The sequence below is a fragment of the Chelonoidis abingdonii genome, chromosome 1 (genome assembly GCF_003597395.2).
Source record: "Chelonoidis abingdonii isolate Lonesome George chromosome 1, CheloAbing_2.0, whole genome shotgun sequence".
Classification (NCBI taxonomy): domain Eukaryota; kingdom Metazoa; phylum Chordata; order Testudines; family Testudinidae; genus Chelonoidis; species Chelonoidis abingdonii.
Genome location: NC_133769.1, coordinates 9,693,299 through 9,702,715, shown reverse-complemented (window position 1 = coordinate 9,702,715; position 9,417 = coordinate 9,693,299). Strand labels below are relative to the sequence as shown.

Sequence of the window (9,417 nt, the reverse complement as noted above, 5' to 3'; positions counted from 1 at the left end):
CACACCCCCAGCCCTGAGCCTGCACCCCAGCCCCCTTCCTGCACTCCCCCGCCCTGAGCTCTCATCCTGCATCATCGCCCTGAACCCCCAGCCCGGAACTGCCAGCCCTGAGCCTGCACCCCAGTCACCTCCCCTGAACCCCCTTCCTGCACCCCAGCCCAGAGACCCCTCGTACACCCAAACTCCCTCCCAGAGCCCTCACACCTTTCTGCACCCCAATTCCGCGGGGCTGGCTGTGCATGCTGGCCAGGGAGTACTGACTCTTCCGGCCTCTGCTATCCCATCCCAGGGGGTTGGCAGCTCCTTTCCCATGAATCCCCGTGTCTGCGGGGCCTTGGGAGGCTGGGTGCTGCACACTTTACCCAGTGCAGTCATGCCCGGGGAGGTGAGGGCACCTTTGTATCCACCCAAGCCCTGCTGCAGTTATCCTGGCATCAAGGGCCTTTGCTCTGCCTAGCTTGTTTCGCTGCGGGTAGCGGGATGCGCTTCTGTGCTGCGCTGCCCTAGGAGCGGGGTTGGCCAAGGGCGCTGCACCTGTATGACCAGTAACGCTGCTAGCAAAGCTCTTCTGGTGGAGACCCATTTCCTGCAGACTCCACCCTCTGGCCCTGCTGTCATGGACTCACAGATTGTGCCCACTCTTGGCCCCGTGCGGTCGGTGGGGGGTGCCCCTTCAGTGTGACAGCCCTTCTCGGGGGTCCACTCTCGGGTCAGGCCCCTCCTCCATCTGGAGCCGCAGCTCTCTGAGCCTTAGCACGTCTCTCTCGCCGTGGGCCCCTCAGGGAGTCCCCTCGCTCTGGACCCCCGGGTCTCCACCCCGAAGGGGTTGATGCCCCGTGTTCTCTAGCCCAGAGCGACTTTTAGCCAGCATAAAACAGGTTTATTGAGCACTGAACACAGCACAGGAAACTCTCAGGCCTAGCAACGCTCAGCCCAGCACATCCCAGTCTCCCCTGCATCTTCTCCTCTTCCTGCTCCCCACTCTCCAGCCCAGAGCCCCCCTGCTTCCCAGCTGGGCCTCCGATATCCCCGGCCCCAACCCCCCCTCTGTCCATTGTCTTCTCTCCTCTCCTCTCAGCTCTCCTCTGGCTGGAACTGGCTGGTCAGGGTCACTGGGGTCCTCTCTTCGCAGCCCATTGTCCTCCCACTGGTCAGAACCGGCTGTGACTCCGGAGCTGGGTCTCCGGGTCACCAGTTGCTGGGGTCTCCATTCTCCAGGCCATTGATTGGGGTCCCAAGTTCCCTTTCTGGTTCTCTGCAACAACAAACTCTCCCTCCCTTCACCTCATTAAAGGGGACACTGCGTCCCCCTCCCTCTGCATGCAAACCATTGGAAAAACAAGAAAATCCTCCACGTCACACCTGCCCTGCTGATTCTCCTGGTTATACGGCCTGGAGCTCGCTCAGTGGGGCTACTCCCTTGTATAACTGCAGGGTGTTCTGGGTCCCCATGGGCATGTCTGAGCCAAACGAGCCAGCTTTCGTCACTCCCACCCTCCCCTGAGTGTTTCTGGGCTCTCCTGAACCCACAAACTCGAGGGAGTATGTCTGGGCCTGCGGGTAGGGCAACCGTGCAGTCGCCTCGCACTCTGACGCACTTTTCTGTTCCCTTTTCAGGATGGCCGAGGGCAGCTGATATTTTATGAGCGTCCTGACTCAGAAGGTCCCAAACTTTCTCATTACTCCATCTCCCCGACAGCCGACCCTGCAGGCCTGGTGGTAAGAGCCTTTCCCAGCCTGACACTGTCTGCACACAGCCATTCCCACAGAAGCACCGGCGTGAGTGGCTGGATAAGCCCCACGGCTGTTCTAGTCCAGTGTGTGTTTCTAACAGTGAGCAGTGGCAGACCCCGCAAAGGAAGGAGTAAGGCCACGTCTACTCTAGGAGCACTCCAGCGGTATAGCGACAGCACCAGAGCCAGATGCAGACTAGTGACGGAAGGGGTTCATCCAATGCGGTAGGCCACCTCTCCGAGTGACAGTAACTAAGTCGATGGAAGAATTCTGGCGACCTAGCTGTGACACTTGGGTGGGAGTGCCGTACCTCTGCGAGCTGTTGAAATACAGACTAGGCTAAGAACCCTGCAGTAGCAGATGTGGGATAATTAGCTCCCACAGTACATCTAACCCTGTTCTCTAATCATTAGCTTGGCTAAAGTCCTTAAACAGAATGTTCAATGTCCGCTCCAGAATTGTTTGTAGCATTAGCTATTCTAAGCGGCTATTCTTGTTACCCAGGTCACTGTCCAATCCTCTTTTGACTTTTGCGAAGTTCTTGGCCTCACCAGCTTCCAGTGGCAGTGAGTTCCACGGTGGCAGGAAAAGTATTTCTTTTTATCCATTTTGAATTTGCCATCTTCCAGTTTTAGTGCTCGCCCCCCTTTTCTTGTGCTGAGACAGAGAGAACAGAAGTGCTCAATCCCCCTTCTCTAGACCATATCCCTTCTCACAGGTAACAATCCCACTCTGTTCAATCTTGCTTCACGTGACAGTTTTTCGAAAGCCTTGATCATCTTTGTCTCTCTTTTCTGAACCCCTCTAGTTCTGCACTGCTCAGTAACATGAAATGGATTAAAAACTGGCTGATAGGTCTCAATGTGTAATTGTAAATAAGGACTCATCGAGTGGGACCACTTCTGGTGGTGTTGCGCAGGGATCAGTTGTTGGCCTTATGCCATTTAACATCTTTATCAGTGAGCTAGAAGAAAACATAAAATCGTCACTGATAGAGATTTGCAGATGACACAATTGGGGAGTGTTGAATAATGAAGAAGACAAGTCACTGAAACCACAGTCTGGATCACTTGGTAAACTGGGCACAAGCAAAGAGTCTGCATTTTAATACAGTGAAATGTCAGCATATCCGTCTAGGAACAAAGAATGCAGACCACGCTTACAGGCTGGGGGACTCTGTCCTGGTAAGCAGGGATCTATGGTTGTGGTGGATAATCCGCTCAACATGGGTTCCCAGTGCAATCAGGGACCAGAAGAGCAAATGGGATCCTGGGGTGCATAACCAGGGGAACCTCAAGGAGCAGAAAGATTATTTTACCTCTGTGTTTGGCACTGGTGCGCCCACTGCTGGAATCCTGTGCCCAGCTCTGGTGTCCGCAGTTCAGGAAGGATGTCGATAATTGGAGAGGGGTCAGAGAAGAGCCATGAGAATGGTTAAAAGATTAGAAAACCTGCCTTAGAGTGATAGACTCAGATACCTGGATATGGCCAGTGAGGCCTGATGGTTTGAGGCAGATCCTGGGTCAGACATCAGAGCCCAGGGTCAGAGATGGGTTACCTGGAGTGAGGCAGTGCTGTGAACCAGCAATCATAGGGGTTGTCACGGTCATGGGCAAATCCTTGAGCAGTCACTGATCTCTGCTGCCTCTCCCCACCCTCAGGCAGCCTGCCACAGGCCGGCTGTGCTCATTGGGTTGCCTGGAGATTGGAGATGCTGCGGGCCCAGATCCCTGAGACACAGACTCAAGGAGCTCAAGCTGTTTATCGTAAGAAAGAGACGGCTAAGGGTGCCCTGATCACAGTCTGTAAGTTACATACATGGGGCTCATGGGTTCTTCAGTCTAGAAGAAAAAGCTCTAACATGATCGAGTGGCTAGAAGTTGAAGCTAGCCCAAGACTGGAAATGAGGCATAGATGTTTGACATTGAGGGTAATTAACCCTTGGAACAATTTACCGAAGGTGGTAGAGGATTCTCTGTCACTGTCCGTTTTTAAATCAAGATTGTCTAGTCTGGGTCCAGTACCAGTCAATATCTTCATTAATGACTTAAATAATAGGATAGAAAGGATGTTTATAAAATTTGCAGATGACATCAAGCTGGCAGAGGTTGCTAATATTTTGGAGGGCTGGATTAGAATTCAAAATGACTGAAAAATTGGAGAACTGGTCTGAAAGCAGTATGAAATTCAGTAAAGACAAATGCAAAGTACAACACTCAGGAAGGAAAATTCAAATGTTCAGCTACAAACTGGGGAATAACGGGTAGGTGGCAGCACTGCTGCCAAGGAGCAGGGGGTTCTAGTGGATCACAGATCGAATAGAAGTCAGCAGTTGTGAAAAAGGTTAATATTCAGGGGTGTATTAACAGGAGTGTTGTGTGGCAGAAACAGGAGGTAACTGTCCCTCTCTGCTTGGCACTGGGGAGGCCTCAGCTGGATGCGGTGTCCAGGGCTGGGTGCTGCACTTTAGGAAAGATGGGGACAAACTGGAGAGAGTCCAGAGGACAGCACAGAAATGACGAAAGGTTTAGAGAACCTGAGGTATGGGGAAAGGTCAAACAGCTGGACATGTTTAGCCCTGAGGAAAGAGGCTGAGGGGGGACCTGAGAACAGCCTACACAAATGTCAGGTACAGGTATAAAGAGGACGGGGATCAATTGTCTCCATGTCCACTGAAGGCAGGACAAGCAGCAATGGGCTCAATCTGCACCAAAGGAGAGTTAGGTTCCATGTTAGGCGAAACTTACTAACCCTCAGGGCAGAGAAGCTCTGGAACAGGCTCGCAAGGGAGGTTGCGGAATCCCTGTCACTGAAGGGTTTTAAGAGCAGGTTGAACAACCACCTGTCAGGGGACTCTAGGGTCACTTGGTTTTCAAACTGTGGGTCATGACTCAGTAGTGGGTCGCGGCGGCTCTGGTCAGCACCACCAACCTGGCTAAGGCAGGCTTGTCCCTAGCTGTGCTGACACCGCGCTGCGCCCTGGAAGTAGCCAGCCAGGAGGGCCAGCTCCTAGGCAGGGGAGGGGGAGGGGGAAACGAGGCTCCGCGCTGCCCCTATCCCAAGAACCGGCTCTGCACTCCCATGGTGCACCTCTGCTGGGATGCTCCAGGTCACAGAGGAGACAGATTCCTGCCAGCCCTGCCTGGGATCATGGTGCTGCAGGAAAACCCCGTGAGCCCTGTCCATGGCCCCTTGGACCAGCGCTCCCTGGTGGGTGAGGCTGGGACCCAGGTGGGTCGCGGGATGGCCAGGTTTCAGTCTCCACGCTGAGCCCTTGGTGGTGCCAGGCAGTGTCATAGGGACATCAGTTCGTGGCCAGGGGGAGGTAGATCTGGGAGAGCTCTGTAGCTGGTTGAGCTGTCCTGGCCCAATGTCTCTGCAGGCTGTGCTGTCACAGGCGCTTGGAGTGCAGGGCGTGGTGAAGAAAGAACGTCGTCTTTATGTGGTGGGACAGACCCGTGTGCACTTGGACCGTGTGGAGGGGCTGGGTGATTTCCTGGAGCTGGAGGTGAGCCAAGCGCCGGATCCTGCATTTCACCCCACAGCCTGTGAAGGGGTCACCTCACCTGCTGTCATGGGGTGGAGTGCCACTCGCTCCAGGGGCTTTCCCTGCCAACCTGCTCTGACCCAAGCCCTTTGTGCCCTCTGCAGGTGGTGCTGAGTGAGCAACAGAGCCCTGAGGACGGTGAGCGGGTGGCCCGGAGGCTGATGGAGGAGCTGGGAGTCCAGGAGGAGGATCTGGTCGCTGGGGCCTATCTGGACCTTCTCCTAGCAGAAGGGAGTCCCACCTAGGAACCTGTGCCCCTGCTCATCGTCTTTGCCTCCCACTTTCTAGCTGTGCACCCCACTCATCAGCTACATGCAACCTGAGGAGGATTCCTACCCCTGGGGCACAGAGGGGGGTAAACCCTCCGCGCCTGAGACTGGGGAAGAATTCAGCTCGCAAGGGATGAAGCGAGAATCTTCTTCCCTCACCTCCCTCTGCTCCTTCTTGGGATGGGGCCACAGGTACTGCCCTTCCCCAACCCTGCAGCTGGGGTAGCAGGGTCTCCCGTCCCCTCCCCTCCCCAGCCTCTCTGAGTGTGTCTCCTTCAGCAAGGGGGATCCCATGCCCACCTTACCCGGGGCGAGGGGCCTGGGGAGGGGTCCCTGTCCTTAATAAACCACCCTGTTACAACAGCTCTGTCGTCTTGCTTGAGCTGCAATAACCAGTGTGGAGCCTGGTGGCGGCTGGGGGAGGAGTGCTGGCACTTGAGAGCCAGGACACCTGGGTTCTGTGCCTGCCTCGCCTCCGTTTGTGGCCTCAGGCACCTGTCCGCCTTGCCTCGCTAGAGAAGGACCCTGGCACAGCAGAGGGAGTGGGGATCCAGGAGTATCTTAAAAGCACAGACCAGCACATGCACTCCCAGGCCCCCAAGGGGGACCCTCTCCTCTGCATCCAGGGCCCTTCCTCAGCGATTTGGGGAGGGATAGCTCAGTGGTTTGGGATTTCAATCCTTGAAGGGGCCACTTAGGGGTCTGGGGCAAAATCAGTACTTGGTCCTGCTAGTGAAGGCAGGGGGCTGGACTCAATGATCCTTCGGGGTCCCTTCCAGTTCTAGGAGAGAGGTATATCTCCATTGAATCCATGGGGGGCTGCATGCAGAGTGGGGTAGGGAGTAGAGCCCCCAGGCTGCCCCCAAAGCTTCACAGGGTGATAGCAGTTGCAGGAGAGGAGTTGGAGGCACAAGGAGCAGGGAGAAGAACCCGCTCTTGACCCTCATGCCATGCTATGGCATGGGCTGGAGCTGGGCACAGAGCCCCATCTGCCCTGTGTGAGTGAGACCAGGCTTCATCCAGCTTCTCTGAGATGACAGAGCCCCCGCCTAGCCATGGGTGCAGGGGCCTGGTCTAGATGACCTCTCAAGGTCCCTTCCAGTCCTAGGATTCTGCTCTGGCCTTTGAATTCAGCCAGATCCTGCCTCACAAGAGCCTGCAAACACCAGCTGGGCCCCTCTGGAGCCATGCAGCTTGCAAAATCATGAGTGATGTTGAGAAAGTGGATAAGGAAAAGTTGTTTGCTTATTCCCATAATACAAGAACTAGGAGTCACCAGATGAAATTAATAGGTAGCAGGTTTAAAACAAATCAAAGGAAGTTCTTCTTCACACAGCGCACAGTCAACTTGTGGAACTCCTTGCCTGAGGAGGTTGTGAAGGCCAGGACTATAACAATGTTTAAAAGAGAACTGAACAAATTCATGGTGGTGAAGTCCATTAATGGCTATTAGTCAGGCTGGGTAAGGAATGGGGTCCCTAGACTGTTTGTCAGCAGATGGAGATGGATGGCAAGAGAGAGATCACTTGATCACTGTTAGGTTCACTCCCTCTGGGGCACCTGGCATTGGCCGCTGTTGGTACACAGATACTGGGCTGGATGGACCTTTGGTCTGACCCGGTCCGGCCTTTCTTATGACAGCGTGAGGAGCACAGGGAAAGGGCTGGCAGCGGCTCTGCCCAGGGACGCCAGGAGAGCAGCCATGGGCTTTGGGGGGAGGTGACTACACACCCTGCAGCTAGCCTGGAGTGTCCCAAGGGTGGAGGATGAGGCGGCTGCGGTGGCTTTATCCTCCAGGGCTCATACATGCTAACAGAGGCCAGCTGGGTGTCAGCAGGGCCTGCGGCTGCACCTGCTAGGAGTGGGCTTGCCAAGATGTCGTAGCTTGGTGCTGAGCATCCTAGGAGACAGGCCCCACCTGGGGGATGCCACGTTTCGGTTCCCTCGGGGTGGATGCACAGTTGCCTTTTGACTCCCAGTGGTGCCAGGAGTCAGGCTGGCTCTTCAGTCACCCCGAACGGTGCTAAGGGGCCCATTGTGGGCCTCTGACCCTGCACGACAGTCCCAGGCTCTAGGGCCCGGACGGCCTGGGCTTTGGACATAGCGGGTGAGTCACATCACAGAACGAGGGCTCGGCGTGTCCCAACAGACGAGGGCTGGGGCAGGACGACTGTGCAGGGTGAGAGCGGCTGAGCCTGCAACTCTCCCAGGCAAAAGATCCCGAGAGCAGAGTGGTGCTGCTCCATCCTGTGTAGAACAACCGCCCGCCTGGGGGAGGCAGCGTTCGTCGCCTGCAGGGGCAGTGCACGGCCCAGTGCCTCCAAGCCATGCCTCCGCCCCCCTGGAGTCCGCACAAGGGGAATTCCCTGCGGGCTGAGGTTGGAGCATGACCCCTGAGACACTTCACCAGGGAGCCCCTTGTGCTGACAGCTGGGGACAGGTCACAGCTCCTCCCATGTAGGGCACCCCCCCTTGTACAGAGCGCAGACCCCTCCCTGCTCTCTGTGCCCCACACACAGCCCACAGGCTTGGCTCTGCCCCATTCCAGGCCCTAGGCTGGGATCCCGCCCCAGCTCAGACCGTGCAGCCTCAGAATGACACAGCACAAGAGAACCTTGAGCCAAGCTGATGCAGGGCTCCGTGGGAGCAGGCCCCAGCCGCCTGCTCCTGGCTGGGCTCTCTGGGTATGTCTGCATTGTGGGTGGCCCATGTCAGCTGACCTGGCTCATGGGGCTCAAGCTGCCGGGGGTGTAAACTGCAGTGTATGTGTTCGGGCTGGTTTCCCTGGGCTCTGGGACCCTGTGATGGGGGAGGCGGCTGCAGCAGCTTGGAGCAAGTGTAATGTGCTTCCTTGGCTCCGGCTCTGGGAACAAAGCACTTCTCTTAAAAAGCTGCAGTTGGCATAAAGGATCAGCAGGTGAGTGCATCATTGTATCTGCTCTGTTCTGGGGCTGGGGCAGGAAAGGAGGCCGGAGGAACTAGGCTGGTTACCAGCTTCAACAACCAAGCCCTCAAGGACTGACCGTTAACTGAAGGGGTGTCAGCTTCTGGCACAGACTGGAAATAAGACATCAGCAGTTAACAAGGAGAGTCATTAACTATGGGAATAACTGACCAAGAGTTGGGGTGAATTCTCCATCACTGACAATTTTTAGGTCACCATTGGCTGTTTTTCTAAAAGCAGCTCTAGGAATTATTGCAGGGTAGTTCTCTGGCCTGTGTTACACAGGCAGCCAGATTAGATGATCAAAATGGTCCCTTCTGGCTTGGGAATGTACAAATCTAGGAACCATTTAGAAGGTGGGATATAGCCCAGACCCTGTGGCTCAGTGAGAGCTGGTGGCAGTAGTGGGATATTGCACGCAGCAGTAGTATTTTGCAATAAGTGACTTGCAGCAATAAAAACGATGTTAGTCAAAGGAAACAGTGACAAAATAGCATATAACTGCCCCCCTAACAAGAGCATCACGGAGCTGTGCAGAGGGAGAGGATTAAACAAGATGCAGCTGATTGCACAGCCGCAGAAGGATGATCGGACCAAGAACCAGACCCAGGCGGGGTTCCTGAGAGGGTCCCAGGATGAGAGAGGCAGCAGTCACAGCAGTAGTCGGCTGTTCTCATGACTCAGTTCCCGTGCAATAGAGCATCTCCCAACCTGATTCCCCATTGATAGATTTGAAGTGGTGGGAGTTGGAGGTGGAAGTACAGGAGCTTCCTCTAGATCAGGGGTCGGCAACCTTTCAGAAGTGCTGTGCTGAGTCTTCATTTATTCACTCTGATTTAAGGTTTCACGTGCCAGTCATACATTTTAATGTTTTTAGGTCTCTTTCTATAAGTCTTTTGATATATAAGTAAACTATTGTTGTA

The 9,417-nt window shown here is 55.1% G+C and overlaps 1 long non-coding RNA gene across 1 annotated transcript; it reads left to right on the top strand.

Moving 5' to 3' along the window:
* The first annotated feature begins 1,598 nt into the window (after positions 1-1,598).
* On the top strand, positions 1,599-7,038 carry LOC142047726 (uncharacterized). Its single transcript, XR_012656985.1, has 3 exons — positions 1,599-1,719; positions 5,117-5,242; positions 5,386-7,038. It is a non-coding gene; the product is annotated as an uncharacterized LOC142047726 (long non-coding RNA).
* The last annotated feature ends 2,379 nt before the right edge of the window (positions 7,039-9,417 follow it).